Source organism: Ursus arctos, unplaced genomic scaffold (genome assembly GCF_023065955.2).
Source record: "Ursus arctos isolate Adak ecotype North America unplaced genomic scaffold, UrsArc2.0 scaffold_2, whole genome shotgun sequence".
Taxonomy (NCBI): Eukaryota; Metazoa; Chordata; class Mammalia; order Carnivora; family Ursidae; genus Ursus; species Ursus arctos.
The window spans coordinates 44613407-44634433 of record NW_026622874.1 but is presented as its reverse complement, the minus strand read 5'-3'; the positions used below and the strand labels follow the sequence as shown (position 1 = coordinate 44634433).

Genomic DNA, 21027 nt, shown 5'->3' with positions numbered 1-21027 from the left:
CCTGATCATCAGGATGAGGTAGGGCTGTTTTTTGTTTGTTTGTTTGTTTGTTTGTTTGTTTGTTTGTTTGTTTTCTACATGAGGCATGAAAAATTATTTGTGGAATTAAATTGTCTAGCTTGGATGCTTTTCCTTTCCACTTTATAACTGAATGAGCATGTGTAGAAATGTGGCCTGAAAAAGATGATTGCCAAGGACCCAGAATTAATGAGCCATCTCTGGGATTTCAATGTGACTCAGTCTCTGCTTTAAAGTCACTGGCACTTGGTTTTAGGCTCTCAGCATATAATCAAGTCACCCCTGAAAGAAGGACCCGTTCCATGTCTTGGCCTATTCATTGCTGGAAAAATAACAAGAGATTTCAAGTGCCCTGTGGCAGCACAGTAAATATGATGATACAGATACTTCCCTTCCCATTTAATTCCTTTTGTGAATCTGGCAAATTGAATATGTAGTAGGTTTCCCCACTCAAGAGAACATGGTAAGAGAGCCACTTGAGCACTGTTATCCAAAAGAAGGGACTCTGGATCTACCCTTAGTTCACTTTTCTTTCTGGTAAGTCAGAATGCGGTGGTTCATGGTCATGCAGTAGAGGTAATAAAAGGCTAATTTGTTCTTAGGCAACCACTCAACTTCTCAGTTTTTCCAGTAGAGGGAGATCAGTCTCCATGGAGGAAGCTGGTCCTTAAATGACTCAAACTCAATACCCAAATTCATCAAACAAATGCCCCTCAGTCTTTTGATATTCCCCTTCCTGTTAGTGGCCAAGGCTCTTCTCTCAGTCTCCTATCTTGTTGGAGAACAAGGAAAAATTATGGTACCATTTGGACTGCTTATTTCAGTCCTACCTCTCACCATTTCAGATTCTATCCATTGGCTTGACTCCTGTTCATTAGCATGTACAACACTCAGGGATGCACTTATTATATCCCACCCCACTATCACTTAACACTTGGACAAAACAAATAACTGATAATTTCTGGAGAGTTTCCTCACATCCCTGAACCTGGCCTACAGCTTGTCAGAAGGCATTTCCACCATGGAGTGACATTATATTTTCTTGAAGGCTAGAGGGCAGCTTATGCAGGCTAGGAAGTAAGAAAGTCATTACTAGGGTCCATGATGCCTGTGAGAGCTGAGCCAAGGGGTTTGTCAGCAAGAGAGCATTGCCAGGAACCTAAGAACACTATTTATGTAAAGAGAAGAGCCCAGGAGAAACACTGGCCAGGGCATGCAGCAGAAAATTCTATCACGATGCCCTTGATAGAAGGGGGTTAGCCCAGTGGCCTTCCACAGTAGCTCTTAGTGCCAACAGTTGGGCCAGGTCAGGTACAGTCCAGTGGAGATAGCACCCAGTGTGGGATCAGGGCATATTGCTTCCCACAGCCAAGAGGACCACACTCTTTCCTAAGACCAAACAGGGAAATGGAGAGCAAAAGACGAATAGTCTTGGAATTAAAATTTGCTTCAAACACGGGGTTAAAAAGACAGAGGAGTAGGGGGACCCTAAGCTTGCCTTGTCCCTTGAACACAGCTAGATAAATATCAGACCATTTGGAACACCCAAGAAATCAATCTGAGGACTGAGAGAGCAAAACTGCACAACTAGAGGTAGACAAAATGACTACATCAAGGAAGGCATTACTCTCAGGAGCAAGAATGCATTGAGTTAGTTAACGGTCTCTCTTTTTTCACTGATCTAACCCAACAGCCTCTTACTCTGGGGGTTGGGTTTGTAATGAGGTTGACTGTTACAATTAGAGAAAATGATGAATTGTATTTTCTTTTACAGCTTTACAGTGAATTGATATGTTGGTTTTTTACACACGGATTCCAGATAATAAGATATTAGCACATAAAATATTTATGATTTGCATGTATTTCTGTCACAGTGTCTTCTGTTTTCATTGGTTACTATACATTTCAGAGTCTTGACTTTTTTTTTCAAGATTACTTATGATCTTGGTTACCCTACTAATATCTGTTTTCCTCCAAATATCTTGTATAATTTCTCACTAGTACCTAATAGAGCGTCTGCTCTCCCTATACTGGTCTCTTCAGTGTCCTATAGATATAATAATCATATGGCATACAGCAACAACAACTTAACTTACAACCCAAATGCTTGGATTTCAGTTGTGCTGCCTGCATATGATAGTTGTGACCTGTGGCACTTTTTCAGAAAGGTTCCTGAACTTAAGATTATTTTTCTGAAAAGTGGAAATTATTTCTTATGTATTGGATTGTGGTAAAGATCAAAATTAAGGAAGATAAAGCATAGGTGAGCACATCACAAAGTGGAAAATGTTATGTACATATAATTAATTGTTATCATGAAATACCCTACTCCAGTTTTTTAAAGCTTTGGGTACTCAATTTTTATGGCAGCGCCCAACTGTTTCACATCATTCCTGAAAACTACACTTTTCTTCTAGACTTATTGGAAACACCTGGAGAGCTTCTAAAGTGCATAGTGTTGTCTTGTCTCCAACAATCAATCTTTTGAGAAACTCAGGTGGCAAGCCTGAGCGTGAGCATCTTGTAAATATTCCCCCGATGCCCATAATGTGCAGATAGGATTGACCCTCAAGTATCTGTTGCTATCCTCTCAGCATACAGTAACTCATTAGAAATCCAAGTTCTTCATTCCTAACCCAAATGTTCAGATTAGAAACTCAGCTGGGGTGTGGGGTGGGATGTGGGGTAGATCACCTTCAGGTAATTCTGATGTACATTAAGGTTTTCACCACCAATTTTTAGTATGATCATCTAGTTTTGGTAGTCTTTTTGTCTTCTGCACTTTTAACAGTGGCTGAAGTACTGGAGAAAATGTTAATCAAAAGCTGGATGAATTTTAGAAATAATTTTTTTCTCTGCAATATCTGATCATCTGTCTTCTTTGAACCTTCTTGTGGTCATAGTATCGTTATATATATAAATTTTACTATTTCTTACTGTTCTCTAAAATTGTCTGGTACCAAAGATTGATTGTGTATAGGAAGGCAGATAAGTATTAATAACTATTTATAAGCAGGGAAAAATCCTCTTTGTCTAGTCATTACCAGAATATCTCAAAGACTGCATTCACATATACTTTCACCTTAATAGGCCCTCAAATGTTTCCTTTTCTATTTTTTTAAGACTTTTATTTATTTGAGAGACAGAGAGCAAGAAAGAGAACATGAGTGGGGGTAGGAGCAGAGGGAAAGGGAGAAGCGGACTCTCTGTTGAGCAGGAAGCCTAAAGCGGGCTCTAGATCCCAGGACCCTGAGATCATGACCTAAGCCAAAGGCAGACGCTTAACCAACTGAGCCACCCCAGGCGCCCCTCAAATGTTTTCTTATACAATTTATGTTTAACCACTTTACTGCAACAGAATGGCTTCTGGGTGCTAATGACTTTTAATGCTTTATTATTATTTTTTTTTAATATAAATTCAGTGGAATACCTAACTTATAGGTTGATCAAGAGATGAAATCATACCCCTTTAAAGTGATTCAAATCACCAGGGGCACCTGGGTGGCTCAGTCAGTTAAATGTCCAACTCTTGATTTCGGTCCAGGTCATGATCTCATGATTGTTTGAATGACCCCATGTCGGGCTCCACGCTGAGCACAGAGCCTGCCTGGGATTCTCTCTCTCCTTTTCTCTTTGCCTCTCCCCCACTCGGTCCCACTCTCTCTTTATCTCTCTAAAAAATAAAAGTTTCAAAGTATTATAGTTACTGATTGATAAACCTGCTTATATATTCAACACTGGGGAACATTTTTTCTAGAGAAGCAAGTTTTAATGAGTTTCTTTAAGTATTCTATTTAGAATTCCAGAGGTAAAGAAAATATGACTTAATGTTATTATTTTAACTCAGAATTTGACATCAGATACACATACATACATTTTAGAGAGTGAAGCCTAATTAAGAGAATTCTTTAGATGGTGTCAAAAATATTAATATTCCAGGATTTTTTGATTATATGAATGCAGGTTCTGTTAGTTGTGCTAGGAAGTCAGAAAAAATGAAAAGTTACAGCAGATATTTGCTTACCAGTGTTATGATTAAGGCTGATGGTGTCTGAGTATCATAAACCTAGAATTTATATTTTATATTTTATATTCAGTGTGAACGATTAAGACTGATATTTGCATATGACTGTGCTTAAAATGTTTATATTTTAGTGTTTTCATCAACATATAAAGTTTCTATGTGCTTATTTTACACTTTTCCCATTCAATTAAATAACTATAAATTAGACTTTAGGACAAACTGTTACCAGTAAAATAATTTGTTGGCTTTCATATTTTAAGGAAAACTGACTGCTGTTCACACCATTGACACTAAAATATAGATAGAGTACAGTAGCCTGATCCACTGGGAATATTTTCTAAGACCCGCAGTGGATGCCTGAAATCACAGATAGTATAAAATCCTATATATTCCGTGTTTTTTCCTATACAAACATACCTGTGATAAAGTTTAGTTTATAAATTAGTAGAAGATTAACAACAATAACTAATAATAAAATAGAAAAATTGTAGCAACATACTGCAATAGAAGTTACGTGAACATAGTATATGCTAAGTCCACAGATGCCAAGGCGGTTTGACCTATTACCAATTACCAAGTTCTGAGGACGATCTCATTATTTTATGATAGACATTTTAGCACCCTTTGAGTGCCAGTCATTATGCTAGGCACTAGAAAGACAGAGATAAATATAGCCAGGTTTTTCTAATTAAGAAATTTATAGCCTAGTAGAAGCAAACCACAGAAAACAGATAATTTCCACATAGTATGTTAAGTGATGATATTATAATGGTATGTTTAGGGTTCATGGTACATGAGGGGAATTCAACTCATCTCAGAGGGCCAGGAAAAGAATTTTAGAGGAGATACTTGATTTGATTTCCTGGAAATGAATAAGATTTTATTTTCTTGTTTGTTAAAGAAATAAGGTGGGAGGGACGCCTGGGTGGCCAAGTTGGTTAGGCATTTGCCTTCTGCTGGGGTGATGATTTCAGGATGGGATTGAGTCTTGTGTCAGGTTCCCTGCTCAGCGGGGAGTCTGCTTCTCCCTCTGCCCCTCCCCTGCTCATCCTCTCTCTCTCTCTCTCCCTCTCTCTCTCTCTATAAATCAAAAATAAATAAATAAATCTTAAAAAAAAGAAATAAGGTGGGAAAAATTCTTATTTTTCAGGGCACTAGTAAAAAGTCACAGAGATGTGAAGGAGAATACTGATGTAGGAAATTCTAACCTGTTCTGTATAACTTACACTAAAATAGGTAAGTGAGAGCAAAGAGATAGTTGGATGAGGGCAGGTCACAGAGCATCTTGTGTCTTGGTAAGGGATATGAGTGTTATCTTTTGAAATATGATTTTATGAGTGTTTGTCTGAACCTTCCGCATTTCCCTGAAACAGCCTCACATTTCTTAAAATCACATAGGGTTCTAGATAGGATTATGATTTTCAAAAGACTTGTAAAATTTTTCTTTGTTTACACCATCTTCAAAAATGAAAAACAAAATATTCGATGAGTTCTTACTTAGTCATTTATGAAATGATTCAAAGGGGAATTTTGTTGGCTGATATCTTAGTCCCATTTCTCTCACTTACTCATTCAGGTTTTAAAACCAGTGTTCTTTGACATTTACCCTGTAGTTTTTTTTTTTTTTAATTTCACAAAATTTTTAGTAAATAGTAATTACAAGGTGCATTTTATAGCCAGTAATTATTTTTATTTTTTCCAAATGTAGGCTAAAAAGGGATTCAAAATAGGGGTGCCTGGGTGGCTCAGTCGGTTAAGCGGCTGCCTTCGGCTCGGGCCATGATCTCAGGGTTTTGAGATAGAACCCCACATCAGGCTTGCTGCTCAATGCGGAGTCTGCTTCGCCCTCTCCCTCTGCTGCTCTCCCTGTGTGTGCTCTCTTGCTCATACTCTCTTAAATAAAGAAATAAAAGCTTTTTAAATAAGGATTCAAAATATAAATGTTAGGGTTTTTGTTAGGTCAGATTACTTTCTTTCTTTTTTTAAAAATAATTTTTATTTTGTTATATTAGTCACCATACAGTACATCCCCAGTTTTTGATGCAATGTTCCATGATTCATTATTTGCCTATAACACCCAGTGCACCATGCAATATGTGCCCTTCTTCATACCCATCACTGGCCTATCCCAATCCCCCACCCCCCTCCCATTTGAAGCTCTCAGTTTGTTTCCCGGAGTCCACAGGTCAGATTACTTTCTAGTTGAGGTAATATTTTTTACTGAGGAAAGGTAGTGGAAATGATTTCAAAAGAGAAACCAACTCAGAAATATAAGAGGAAGTAATGGCAAGAAAGAATTGTATTCATGTCATATGATATCTTTCGAGGAATAAGGGAGGATATCAATGCATGCAGTCTCTCTTAAAATACCTTTCCCCAGAATTACCCCTTGACATTTTTGTATGTTCTATTGCAAGGAATTAGATCTTTGCATCTTTTTGATTACTTAGCTTTCAATTTTCACATATATGTTATATAAAAAGAAGTGATTATATCATCTGTACAACAGTTTCAATTTATAGTGTGAAAGCAAATAAATTAAACAGTAGTTTCCTTTTATCTGTTATATTATTTTTCATTATCTGAAATTTGACTAAATGATGTTTCTTCCTCCAAAGGAGCTGTCACTAATAGCTTTCTTAACCCGAGTCTCAGAAAGAATTTGACAAAGCTGTATCTCTTTCTGTCTTTAAAATTTTATTTCTTTCTGTTTTTATCAGTCCCTATGAAATAATAAATATTAAAAATGGCAGGCAATATATTTTAAGAGCTACTGTTAAAGCATTGTTTTCCTATAAATAAACAAGCCTGTTTCTCTAGAGCTTAAATAGGAATAAAAATTTGATACACTCTCTTCCCCCATCAAGCAGCTGTGGCAAGAAGCCATTAGGGAGTTGTTAGATTTGCTGAAGTTTTCCATTATGCCAGGTATTAAATTAACTGTCGTATGTGTTCTGGAGTAAAGGGAAGGTTGTAATCTTATGAGGATGCTTAACATGCTGACATTTTCATTGCCCTGAATATAAGTAGACATAATTACTGACTCTTTCTATAGGTTTTCATGTGATATGTTGACCAGCATTAATGAGTGTGCTTGCGAAGACATTAAACATCCAAAAATAATGTCTTTTTTAATGAAATGGATCTTAGTGAAATTATAAAATACCTTTAATTATTTTGTAACAGTAAATTAGCATTAGGATATAGGCTATGAAAACTACATGGCTCAGAATAGACACTGTATTGGAATGAACGCTGTTGTAATGGAGGATTCCTAATTAAGTGTTAGCCATAGTTTCCCTCTACTGTGATATGTTCACGTTGTGCAGTGCTCATGGCTGATAATGGGATTTACAAGCTGAAGTCCTTAGTCAATTCTTCCCATTTAGTCTAATGGTCTTCCTGCTTTTACTCTTATTTCTAAGCTCCCATTTATCTAACTTTCCTGTGTACTGGGATTGAATGATTGCAATGCGGTAGATACTTAATAATTTATGGATTGCATTATTAATAGTTGCACCCTACTTCCTACATGGGATATTTTTTTTATTATTTTTCACCCAAGTCTTTTTTCCAAGATTTCAAAGTCTGTTCTTAAAATCTAGCCCAGTATGATAAAGCTACCTTCTACCTTTCTGGATCTCTGAATAGCTTTCTTCCCAGATTGGTCTGTACATAATACTCTACCCTGGCTCTTTTCCATTTTCATATATGTTACAAGAAAAAAACTGCAATTCTCAAGACAAATCAGGAACTATATGTCATTTTTTAGTTGAAAAGTTACATAGTAATTGAACTGGTTTATAAATTCAATAAATATGTAGGAATGAAAGATATTCTCAAGTTTTTAAGGATTTTGTTTTCATAAGAATGAAAGATATTCTCAAGTTTTAAGGATTGTGATTTCTGGTTGAATATTTGAATATCTACATAAGTTTAAATAAAACTCTGGGACACTGTTTTTTAGAATCATTTACTCATTCATTCATTCATTCATTCATACTAATGTGACTTAGAGAACCTAATATTTGCTGAATGCTAGTCTAGTCATTGGGTTTATAATTGTATAAATTTCTGTAAAACTATAACACTATAAAATATAAATATATTTATTTTGTATTATTTTATTTATGGAATATTAATACATAAATATAATTTATAAGTTAAATATTAAAAGATGTATATCCCCTTCTAGACCTATGTTTTAGTGGGAGATGCCAATGAAAAATAAAATAAATAAGTTAATTATGTATTATTTTAGAAGTTTATAAAGTCTATGAAAAAAAATAGTACAAAATGGAGGTTGGGAGTGCATGTGAATATTTGTGTTGTGTAGCAGAGATACCAGGTGGAACAAAAGGCCTGGTGTGTTCATATGCTCTAGCATTAGCCAGGGGGCAATGAGGATGGAGTGGAGTGGAGTGAGGGAGGGAATAGTTGCAGGAGATCAAGTAGAGTGGAAAGGAGGTGGGGGTGTTGCACAGAACGTAGAAACTTGTAAGCAGCTATGAAGATGGTTCTAGGAGCTATGGAACGTTAAGTGAAGTGAAGAGCTATTGCTACTGAGCATAAGTTTGACCTCACTCACTTGGGCTTTAAAGGGATTATTCTGGTTGTAAATTATGGGAATAGTTCATGGGATGAAAGATAGAATCAGAAAGATTTTTTTGAATGTTTCTCCAGTCTTCCAGGTATAAAATGATAGTGAGATAATGGTGAGATGATGGCTGTAGCAGTGGAGATGGAAAAAAAAAAGTGGTCAGATTCTAGATGCATTTTGAAAGCAAAGCCAATATTATTTTCTGATGGATTGAATGTGAGATTGAGAAAAAGACCAAAGATTATTCAGAGTCTTTTCCTGGATCTCACCTGACTTTGAAGAAAAGAATCAAACAACGATATAACATGCTATTGATCTGCAAGGCAGTGAAAGATAATTTTATTTTCCTCACAAAGCTTCACATCCAATGGAAGGAAAAGAGGCATTTAGGGAGTAATAAAAATTACATATCTGAGCACTAAATGATACATATGTTTTATTCATTTTTCTAGTATGCAGTACTAAAAATTATTAGCTGATATACACACACACAATAATGGTGAAGCTGCCAAAGCATAAAAGTTGGTCACCAGGGCCCACCCACATAGATACTTAGTGTCAATATGTACTTCCATTACGGGCCTTCACAGAATAAGTGTATGAGAATATAACACATTGGAAACCTTTATAAATATACTTGTCAATCAGTGTTGGGGATTTTCTTACAAAATATTTAAGACCCTCCAATATAGTGGTGCCTAGGTGGCTTGGTTAAGCATCTGACTCTTGATCTTAGTTCAGGTCTTAATCTCAGGATTGTGAGTTCAAAAACAAACAAACAAAAAAACAACCTCTCCAATACATCCATAGAACTTGTGATATTTCCAATACAGATTTTAAACATATTTATCAAAAGGCATTCTTTCTAAATGCCATGAAACATAAACTAGGCATTATTTTCCATATCTTTCTGTATTATCTCTTTGGCAACGTTCACATTTCCTGAGTGAGGCTGTAGATACTCTCAATTGTGTTGTTTCCTCAGTGTAGTTTTGGAGTTTTACATTCTAGGACGGAGGGAATGCATTTTTCTTACAGAATATATCTATACTGCTATTTAAAGGGTGCCCTGACCAGCATAACTAATTATTTACCGAACATTTGTGAAAAACCATCCCTAACACTGCTATGTTTCTGTTTTGTTCATTTGGTTGTTTTTAAATTAGAGTAGAAAATAGTATGGATGGTGTGATATTGTGAATTACAATAAGAAATGTATATATATTTGGTCTACAACCCATTCCTGACATAGAGCTCCTAAAATCCTTGGATTCTCCTAAGTGGTGAGAGCAGTAAAAGTCTTTTGTTATCTTAAAGACTTACCTTGAAAAACACCTAAGCATTGGGTCTGTTTGCTGAGAGAACCAACCATGTGATTCCAGGGTTGTGGCTTTCAGTCCAACTCCTCTGATTTCTGGGGAGGGGAGAAGTGTTAGAGGTTGAATCAATCACCAATGGTCAATGAGTTAATCAATCATGCCTATTTATGAAGCTTCCATTAAAAAAAACCAAAAGGAGGGGGTTCAGAGAACTTCTAATTTGGAGAACCAGAATGGTTCTTTTTGCGTGCCACCATACTGGGTCCCAAACTCTATGAGGACAGAAGCTCCTTTGCTTAGGACCTCATCGTCTGGCTATTGACTTGTATCATTTAATATTCTTTGTAATGAATGGATAAACTACTATGTAAATAGGATTTCTAATTTCTGTGATCAGCTCTAGCAAATTAATCAAACCCATGTAGGGGGTTGTGGGAACTTCTAATTCATAGCCAGTTGGTCAAGATTTCAGGCAACAACTGAAACTGTGATTGGCATCTTGAGTTGGAAAGGGTTGTTGGAACCTGTATCTGTAGGTAGATGCTCAGAAGCACATATAATAATCTGGGCCCTCCCTCCCCATCTTGCTGTTGATCATTTGGTTCATTTCCTATCTTCATTACTTCAACATTGACTCCATCTGTTTCTGACCTCAACTTGAATTCTCAACTGAACTTTTGGATTCACATAATATTTATTTATTTATTTATTTATTTATTTTCTTCTACTTTATTTTTCAAAATGATTTTGACTTCACTGTCACCTCCCCACCCTACCATCCCCCCATGCCCATGCCTAGGCTAGAACTTTCTAGATCAACCTGAATCCACTATTCAGGTACATAGATAGTTCCTTCATGAAGGTAGATAGTAAAGGTAAAGTGGGAATGGAATTTTAAAACTTCTTAAATTAATGTGATCACACTCAGAAAATTGTATTCCAAGGTAATGGTTTCTAGACTTTTAGAGTTTAGGGACCAATAAATTAGTCTTTGGTGGATTGATATGAAGTTAACAACATTTATCAACTAAGAACTTTAAAGTAGAACAGTTGCCAACTAATGTAATTTAATTTTTTTAAAAAAGAAAATTTAAACTACAAAAGAAAAAATATATCGTCATTCATTCATTCATTTCACAAATGTTCACTGGGGACTTATTAAGTGCCAGGAAAATTTTAGACCCTTGGGACATATATGCCAGTATAGAGCAATCCTATAAATTAAATAAATGCAGCTCCATGAAATATTAAATTGTTCTTTTTGTCTTTCATATTTTATAAAAACACTGACATGGAATAAACTTTATAGACCTGTAACTATGATTCTTTTTTAATCAAGGTATTGAATTGAGTTATTTTAAATGTCAGTAAATGACACTATTGAGAAAGCACACTTACATCTGAATTACTTTATTATGTGAAAAGTGGACCAGATCACTGGGATTCCCATCAGCAATCAAAAATGTTTTATAGACCGCGTTCCATCTAATTGTCATTGTAGCCCTGTTCTCCCAAAGCTGGACAAAAGAGCTGAAGGTTAGGAAAGAGAAGATATGTAAATAAAAAAGGGAAAAGTCTGCTTTCTGGAAGAGATGAGGAGAGACTCTTTGGAGTAATACTGAAGGAATGTGTGTATATAATATGTGTATTATAGAGAACAGTTGTGTGTGATTAAAAGACAAAACAAAAGATCAAATATACCAAGCATTTATTTTAAGATATTAAAATTAATGGTTTATCTTCAATTTAGGCCTAAATTATAAATTATTCTAGTATATTTAAAACTACACTTAATTTGAAAAAAAACAAGAGTAAAATTCACTTTTTACTTACATTGTTTAAAATAAATCTATTTTGTAACAGGAAGAACATCTGCAATAAAATAGTTTCAGGGAAAACATTGGATATAGATATCACAATGAAAACCTAAAAATAGATACAATGTACTTCCTTAAAAAGAAAAATAAAGCTAATTTATTCTTGCACTTCCCTGTTTAGAGACACTACATCATAGCAGTTTATTTATAGCTTCTCATGATGTTTTCGGGAGACTTAAGATCTCATTGTCAAAGAAAAACAGCTAGCATTTATTAAGGGCTCTCTGTGTTCAAAGAGCAGAGTGCTAAATCTTATGGAAGAGATAAAAATGAGTAAGACTTAGGCCCTTCTGTCTCAGGGAGTTCACATGTAATTGGTAGAAAAATTAAAAGAAAAATTACAATAGAGGGCAGCGGATGCTAGGTAGAGTAACACACTCTCTGAAGAGACAAACTGAGAATACTGTTTTCCTATGGAAGTAGCAGAAACCTAAATAGAGTATGTGAATTTTGTGTTGTGTTTTGACAGAATAGGTATTCAATATGGTAAATGGAGCTGTTATTAGAATGAAAAATCTAGAAAGAGAACCACAAGTTCCTCTGAAAGGAGGAGTGGAGAAAGATTTAGTGTGAGTGGTTTATGGGTTATAGGTTGAAGATTTAAGAGTCATGTCAGAGAGTTGGTCTTGGAAGCTATCCTGTGATTTAAATAGTTGAAAGTGACCGTGTGAAGCAAGAGAAAAGGGCTGAAGATGATACCTGGAGGATAGCCTTTTTCTTCTTTTATTTTCTTCTTCTTTTTCTTCTTTTTTTAACCTGAGGAGTAAGGAGAGTCTGTGAAGTGTCCTGACAAAGAATGACTGCAGATACAGGAGGAGTGCATTATCATGCAAGACAAAGAGAAAAGGATTTCAAGAAGAACAATGTGCAAGAAAACAAAATATATATGCAGGGTGCAGTCAGAGCTCAGTGCTTCCGAGGGGTTAACAAGCCGAGGACTGAGAACAGACTGGAGGAATTGGAAACAAAGGTGGACACTGAGAAACTTGGAGAAAATACTGCCTGGATAACTGTGCAGATGGATATCAGACTTTAGGTGTTCGGGTATGAATGTAAATAGAGGCAAAAATGCTGTGAAATTATAGACTGATTCCAACTTGGGTATTTTATAAGATTTTCTGTTCTTCTCTGGGAGAGTTAATTTGGATAATAGAAGAGATCTATCAAATTTTAGAATAAATTTACTCAGCCTGGAAAAAATGAAATCTCATTTCTTGTTTATTACAATTGATTGGCAGCAAAGAGGGTGTTATGTCATTAAAATAATTCTAAATAGATGACAGTTATCATTATAATAGCTATTTGAAAGAACAACCAGGATGATGATGCCCTGGAGGTCTAAAAGTCAAAGTGTCAGACAGCAAAAAGGCTAGTGAATATTAATTATCTCAGTTCAGAGAACAGAGAGGAAGGATAATTAATATCTTAGCAGATACCTTTTATAAATTAAAGGTACTTAATGTCAGCTTTTTATTAAACTGTGGATGGTAAAAATTGAGAGGGAATGCCACATTTTCTTGTTCAGTCCTTCTCTTCCCTCACCTCTCTTTGGCATTGCTGAGTCGCTTCCCTTGAACATTGTATGTCTTCTGTAATACTGTGCTCTCCCAGCCTGCCCACCTATGTTATACTTTCTCAGTCTCTTTAAGTGATTTTTCTTTGAATTTATCCTGTAACTGTGAGCATTTGCCCAAGTTCTGTCCATCTTCCATCTTATCAATTTCCAATGAGTTAAAAGAGACAGCTCACTGCGAGTGTGGACACTAATGCCAAACCACCTGGCTATTATACAGACCCTGCCACTTATTAGCTGTGCAAACTTGAATAGATTACTTACACTCTCAGGAGTTCCGATTCTTCTTTCACTTCCCGCTGTATCTCAGTTTTTACGAGTCTGACTTAGAATGTATCCACTGTATCATTAATAAAGTGATAAAAATCAAAATAAGCACAATATACATCTTCTACAATTGAGTGTTTTATTAGGCAGCCTTTTATTTTTCTTTGTGGAACTTCCTTAGAAATCTCATCATTGGTTGTAACTGTTACTATTATTCTTACATATCTTGTCCCGTCTTCTCCTGAGTAATTACCTTTTATACTTTAAAATGTCCTGGAATTTTTATTTCTAGTATCCTGCTAAAACCTCAATTTCAACATGTCCACCCTTCTTATACTATGGTTATGAGTACCTGGAGTCACAGGAATTAATCTTTATATGTCACATGCCTCAGTGACCAACCCTTGTCAAGTCTTCCTTCATAGTATCTCTTATATACAATCTTCACCCCCTTTCACTTTGGATATAAGTAGTAAATGTTTACCAAGTCCTGTGGGCTTCCTGGTCATTGAGGCAGCAAATGTGAGGTAGATTGGATAGATTCTCTTATGTAGTTTATACTCTAGCAGTGAAGTCGTAATTTACATGTGGGAAATACCATAATAAAAGAAGTGCAGGATGACAGGGGACGACAAACAGGAAATTATTATATTCTGGGAAATTGGGTACGACGGTTAATTTTATATCAACTTGGCTGGGTCATAGTAGTCAGATATTAGGCCAAATACTATTCTAGATGTTTCTGTGAAGATTTTTGCTGTTGTTGTTGTTTTGTTTTGTTTGTATGGGGTTAGTATTTAAATAAGTAGATTTGAATAAAGCATATTGCTCTTGATGATATGGGTGGGCCTTGCATAATCAGTTGAAAGCTTAAGCCAAAGGTAGACTTCCCCAAAGAAGAGAAAATTCTATCATCAGCCTGCCTATGGACCTGAACTGAATTTCTTCCCTGAATGTACAGACTGCTGGACTACCCTGTAAATTTTCTACTTCTACCTGCACAATTAATCTTAAATCTCTAAATCTGTGTTTCTCATTCTCTTTTTCACCACACACACACACATATACACACACACACACACACATACATACATACATTTTATTGTTTCTGTTTCTTTGGAGAATACTGACATAGGCAAAAGAAGACTTTCTGGAGAAAGTTGTTTTTTTTCTTGCTTATTATTTTTTAATAGCTCTATTGAGGTATAATTGTTAACAAAGAACAGTACAATACCAATGAATGTGATTGCTGGATCATATTAAGGATATGCTTAGTTTTGTAAGAAACTGCTAAACTGTCTTCCAAAGTGGCTGAACTATTTTGCATTCCTACCAACAATGCATGAGAGTTCCTTTTGCTCCACACTCCACCAGCATTTGGTGTTGTCAGTGTTCTGGATTTTGGTCATTCTAATGGACATGTATTGTTATTCATTGTTGGTTGAATTTGCATTTCCCTGGTGACATGACATGGAGCATCTTTTCATGTGCCATTTGCCATCTGTATACCTTCTTTAGCAAGATGTCTGTTAGATCTTTGGCTCATTTTTTTAAAATTGGGTTGTTTTTTTTTTATTGTTGAGTTTGAAGTGTTCATTGCCTATTTTGTATAACAATCCTTTATTAGATGTGTTTTTTGTAAATATTTTCTCCCAGTTTGTGGCTTGTCTTCTAATTCTCTTCATGTCATCTTTTGCAAAGTGGTGGAAGTTAATTTTAATTAAATCTGGTTTATCAATTGTATTATTATACTTTTGTTGGAAAAATACCTTTAATGAAAAACTGCTGGTGATGAAACTTCTCAATTTTTTTTTAAAGATTTTATTTATTTATTCGACAGAGATAGAGACAGCCAGCGAGAGAGGGAACACAAGCAGGGAGAGTGGGAGAGGAAGAAGCAGGCTCATAGCGGAGGAGCCTGATGTGGGACTCGATCCCACAACGCTGGGATCACGCCCTGAGCTGAAGGCAGACGCTTAACCGCTGTGCCACCCAGGCACCCCAAAACTTCTCAATTTTTGTTTGCCTAGAAATTTTTCTCCATTTTGCCTTAAGTTTTGCAGGTTGCTCCTACTAGATGTCGAATTTTTTGTTGGTAGATTTTTGTTTTTCCTTCAGCACTTGAAAATAAATGATTTTGTGGTCTTTTCCATTCATTTATGTCATCAGACCACTATCATTATTTTTTAAAGATATCTGGATGGTTTTAATATTCTCTCTTTCCTTTTGACATTTAAGGTGTTTGGCTATAATATGTGTCATTTTCTTTATATGTATTTTCTTGAAGTTTGAAAAGCTCCTTAAATCTTTAATATAATGTCATTGAATCATTTTGGAAATCCTCAACTATTAGTTTTCAAATAATTTTTCTGCCTCATTCTGTTTTACCTCTAGTGGGACTCCAATTACACATATGTTAGACTGTTCACGGTATCTCTTTTCTTTCTGTGTTCTTTCCTCTGGATATTTTCATTTGTCTTATTCTTAAGGTTTTTAATCCTGTCTTCTGCTTTCTTAACTGGTTTTCAGTCTAGCCCTTACTTCTCAATTTCACATATAGCATGGCTTTAATTCTTTAATTTTTAATAACCATTTTCTAGAATTCAGTCCCTTATGAATGATTTCCAACATATCTCCATTTTCTTGAAAATACTAATTTCACATGTCTTAAAATCTATGTCTCAAAACTCCAAACTGTGGCTTTCCTCTGGAAATGGAAATTTATTTTGTCTTTCTTTTTATTATTATTATTATCATCATGATCTTTGTATTTATTCTTGTCTCTTATTAGGCCATTTTTAAAAGTTGAATTCTGAACATTGTGAAAGAAAACTTCTAGAAATAATATAACATATTGGATCCTTTTTCTTCAGAGAAGTTTTTCTTTTGTTTTTCATAGGCTGTTCAATAAGGTCCATATTACTTTAACCTATTATAAAATTAAGCTTACTTAAAGCTGGGTATAACACTTTTGGAGAGCTGATCTACATCTCATTGACCTTGAATTCCAGTGTAAGGGAAAGCCTAGTATAGTAGTCAGAAATGCTCCACCTCTGCAAGCCATGGACTCCAATACTACTTCCATGCCCAGTAAAAGTATTGATAGCTTTCTTCAATCCAACACCTAGGTCTCAATGTAGGCTACTTGTAAATAACCATAATTCAATGAGTAATTGACCTCATCTTTGGTGTGGATTCAACTGTGTTTTGTTTGTTTGTTTGTTTTGTTTTATTGTTTTTTTTTAAGATTTTATTTATTTATCAGAGAGAGAGAAAAAGAGAGAGCAAGTGAGCACAAGCAGGGGGAGTGACAGACAGAGAGAGAAGCAGGCTCCCTACTGAGCAAGGATCCCAATGTGGGACTCAGTCCCAGGACTCTGGGATCATGACCTGAGCCAAAAGCAGACACTAAACCAGCTGAGCCACCCAAGCATCCCTGGTTTCAAACCTTGTGAGACCTAGTCTCTTTCCAAGCTTCCCATTACTTTTAGAGAATATTCCTTAAAATCGCACAAGTGAAAGACTAAAATCTTTACAAGTGCTTCTTCCCCTTGGTGGATCTTACATTTAATTTCTATTATCTCACCTTTGAAAGATTGCAAAAAAATCTTTGTTCGGTATCTTGGCTTTTGCACCACCATATGTGGATTGTTAAATGCCAAGAGGAAGAAGCACCTAGGAAGTCCAGACTTGCTTCTTTATTCTTCTTTTGCCAGGATCTACTTCCTTCAGATCTTGGCAGCCTTGAGGTAACTTTTTTGTTGTTTTTAATTATCTGTGTTTTCTAGTTTGGGGTTGGAAAATTTGTCTGATACAAGCTAATTTGACATTGCTATAAGAAGTACTTCTGTTATTTATATGTAAAGATTCACCCTCTTATTCCAATTATGCATATGAATCTTATTTTTAACCATATGATGATCACCAAAATTGAAACTGAAAATTATTTAAATATATTTTCTTTTTTTGCTCAGCACTTAGTACTGTAATATGTAACACTAAGGAAGCCTTTATAATTTTCATATATTGATTATAAGGAAAAAATATGCTTCCTGTGGTAAATTTTCATTTGTGTTACTAACTTCTAGACTAACAAACATCTTAGTATTAAAAATGCATCATTCTTTTAAAGGAGCAAGACTTATGTAGCTTAATTAACTCATGGGACTTCCTGAAGTTACAAGACCGGGTTTGGGCATCTTAAATATTATTAATGAAATATCTAAAGACTAATGGATATCCAGTAACTCACTCCATATTGTGGTAAACATTGGGGGAAAAAAAACTTATTTTAGAATATGTCATTGTTCTTGGGGATACATTTCTGAATTATTTATGAAAGCCATTGGAAAGCTAAGATTTATCCAATAAATTAGTTTCATGAAGAATAATTCCTTCACAAAAATCATGTTACCATGATAACAAATGATTAGGACATAAACTAAATACTAGTGTCCTCACTTAGTCTTTTGCATGCATGATCACTATATATCATTACAACTCTTTGAGATAGATATTAAGCTTTTATAGTCTAAATAAATTGCCCAAGATCTCAGAGGTAGTAAGTGGTTAAGATCTGACTTAAGAACAGCACTTTCTGATTTCAAAGTCATTTTTTTTTTAAAGATTTTATTTATTTATTCGACAGAGATAGAGACAGCCAGCGAGAGAGGGAACACAAGCAGGGGGAGTGGGAGAGGAAGAAGCAGGCCCATAGCGGAAGAGCCTGATGTGGGGCTCGATCCCACAACGCCAGGATCACGCCCTGAGCCGAAGGCAGACGCTTAACCGCTGTGCCACCCAGGCGCCCCCAAAGTCATTTTTTAAATAAAATTCTTCTTTACTCCTCATATTACTTCACAAGTTTACAACTTATTTTCAAAGAAGCATTTAAGTACAGATTGTGGAATGAAATTTAATTCTCATTTTTTTCTTTTCATGGCCAACTATGGTGATTTGTTAACTATTTATTAATAATAAATACATAATCTGAAATACAATAATGTGGATAAATGTAAGAAATCAAGAATTCCTGGGGCAAATGAAGTTGGTTTTTGTTTGTTTTAAATCTATTTATTTACCTGTCAACTCTGGTTATTAAATCATACTAGATATGGATACCTATTGAGACAGTCTATCTCAATATTATGATTATTTTAAAAATATTTTTTGGCATTACTGTGGATAGTGCAGGGTAGCAGAATATGCCATTCCAAAATATAACTGTAGGAGTTCAGGGCATGAAGACCTCAAATATACCACTTTAGCATAAGGATTATTTTGAGCCACAGGCTGTTGAGATGAAGCAGACACAAGTAAAGCTCTCGGACCTCCCCTATTTGCCTAAAATCAAGACATACATTTACAAAGATGCTCCTCCTTCCTTCTTTACCAGGAAGGACAAAGGTGAATCCTGGGAGACAACACTTTAGACCCTTCATGGGAGGGAGATCATGGAAAAGGCAGTGACTTAAATCTGCATTACAGACCTTAGCCTTATTTATCATGTTTTTTCCTGGTAACTTCCCATAATTGGCCTCCCTGCTACTCACTCTACACACCTTTCTTTCTTTTGTCTCTAGCTAAAGATAATATTTAAGCTGGAGTTCTAAACCATCTCTTTGAGCTAATAATTTTTTCCTGCATTTCTCCTATGTATACATGAGTTGTACATGTTAATAAACTGTTTGTTTTCTTGTTAATCTGTCTTTTATTACAGGGGTCTTAGCTAAGAACTCAGAAGGTTGGAGGGAAATTTATTTTTCCTCCCCACAATAGCATATGTTAAACTAGCATGTTTCATTTAGTATTGGTTCTGATTAGCTATTGTGGACAAACAGAACTTCCTGTATTTCACCATATAGAATGAATATATCTGTTTTAGATACTTTAAAAATAATTTATAGTCACAAATTATTAACTTCAGTTATTTGTTTTTATGTACTTATCAAATTATAGACACTGTTTCAGTCACTGTGCTTGGCATTGGGGATATGGCAACTTGTCTCAGGGACCACAGAGTCTAAAAAAGAAGTACATATAAGTACAGTGCAGATAATCTTGAGCAGTATGTTAATTAAAGCTTAACCACCTAATATAGATAATGCGAGTATACAGCAAAGGAAGTTAAAAAAAAAAGAAAGAAAGAAAGAAAGCAGAGAGTTTAAATAATTGCAAATAATTTATGTTGGCTGAATGTAGAGTACAGAGATAGAGGAAAATAATAAAATGTTAGAAGGTAGTGTAAAGCAGATATCTTGCTTGTAAATGGTGAAATGCAAGCACATTACTCTCTTTACCATAAAACTTTTGTTAAAGTAGGTCTGACCTGAAGGCAATTTATAGAGGTTGGAGATCTTGATAAGTCAAATAATCAATAACATAAATGGTCCTGGTTCCCACAGCTGAAGAAGAGGCTACTCTTTCTTGGAAGGATTGTAATGGTAATTTAGAATCAGATCTACTCTAAACATTGGGATGATGTTCTCCTTCGTCACCTTACTAAACTCTTTTTACACTTGCCATTTGTTAAAATTGGAGAAATAATTGGTCACAATGGAAGAATTGGTTGTTGAGCCTAAGTTGGAGAAGACATAGTAGACACTTGCTGTACTAATCTGTGTGGGGTTTTTTGTTTTGTTTTTTTTTTTTGTTTTTGCTTTTGTTTTTAGAACTGCTTGTTGCTAATGCAATGTTAGTATTTGTCAACTCAAGTGATTCAAACCCATTGACCTATGGTTTTAGGCAAAAATTTCAGCATGTATTAAGGAATATTGCTTTAATATGAAATACACTCTGCATATCTCTGTGAATCTAAGATGGCATTAGGTGACTGGTTAAAAATATGATGTTTCAGGTCTTAATTTATTATCTGTCAAAATGACTGACACTTCACTAAGGAAATTTATCTTTTCTAAGACTAACAGGTGTGCAAAACACTGAAGGAATTTTGTTGTGGCTATTATTGTTGTCTTGTTTGTTTTTTTAAGAGAGAGAGTGCATGTAAGTGGAAAAGGAGGAGCAGAGGAATAGGGGAAGAGAGAATCTTAAGCAGGTTCCATGCTGAACATGGAGCCCCACATGGGGCTCGATCTCACAACCCAAGATCATGATCTGAGTTGAAATCAAGAGTTGGATACTTAACTGACTGAGCCACTCAGGCTCCCCGATGCTGAAGGAATTTAGGCAAGGAACAAGTATAACAAGATTTGTTTGCTTGAAAAATTACTCAGAAGACAGTGAGTGGAGGAGAGAATGAAAAGATATAAGTCTTGTAGATTAAAGAGAAATTATAAGGCTATAATTGTTTAAATATTAATGGTATTCAGATTTTTATATTCACTAGTTAA

General features: G+C 35.3%; 1 pseudogene; it reads right to left on the bottom strand.

Moving 5' to 3' along the window:
- LOC113268773 (heterogeneous nuclear ribonucleoprotein D-like) overlaps positions 1-11457 on the bottom strand; it is a 158393-nt pseudogene extending 146936 nt beyond the window's left edge.
- Positions 11458-21027: the final 9570 nt, after the last annotated feature.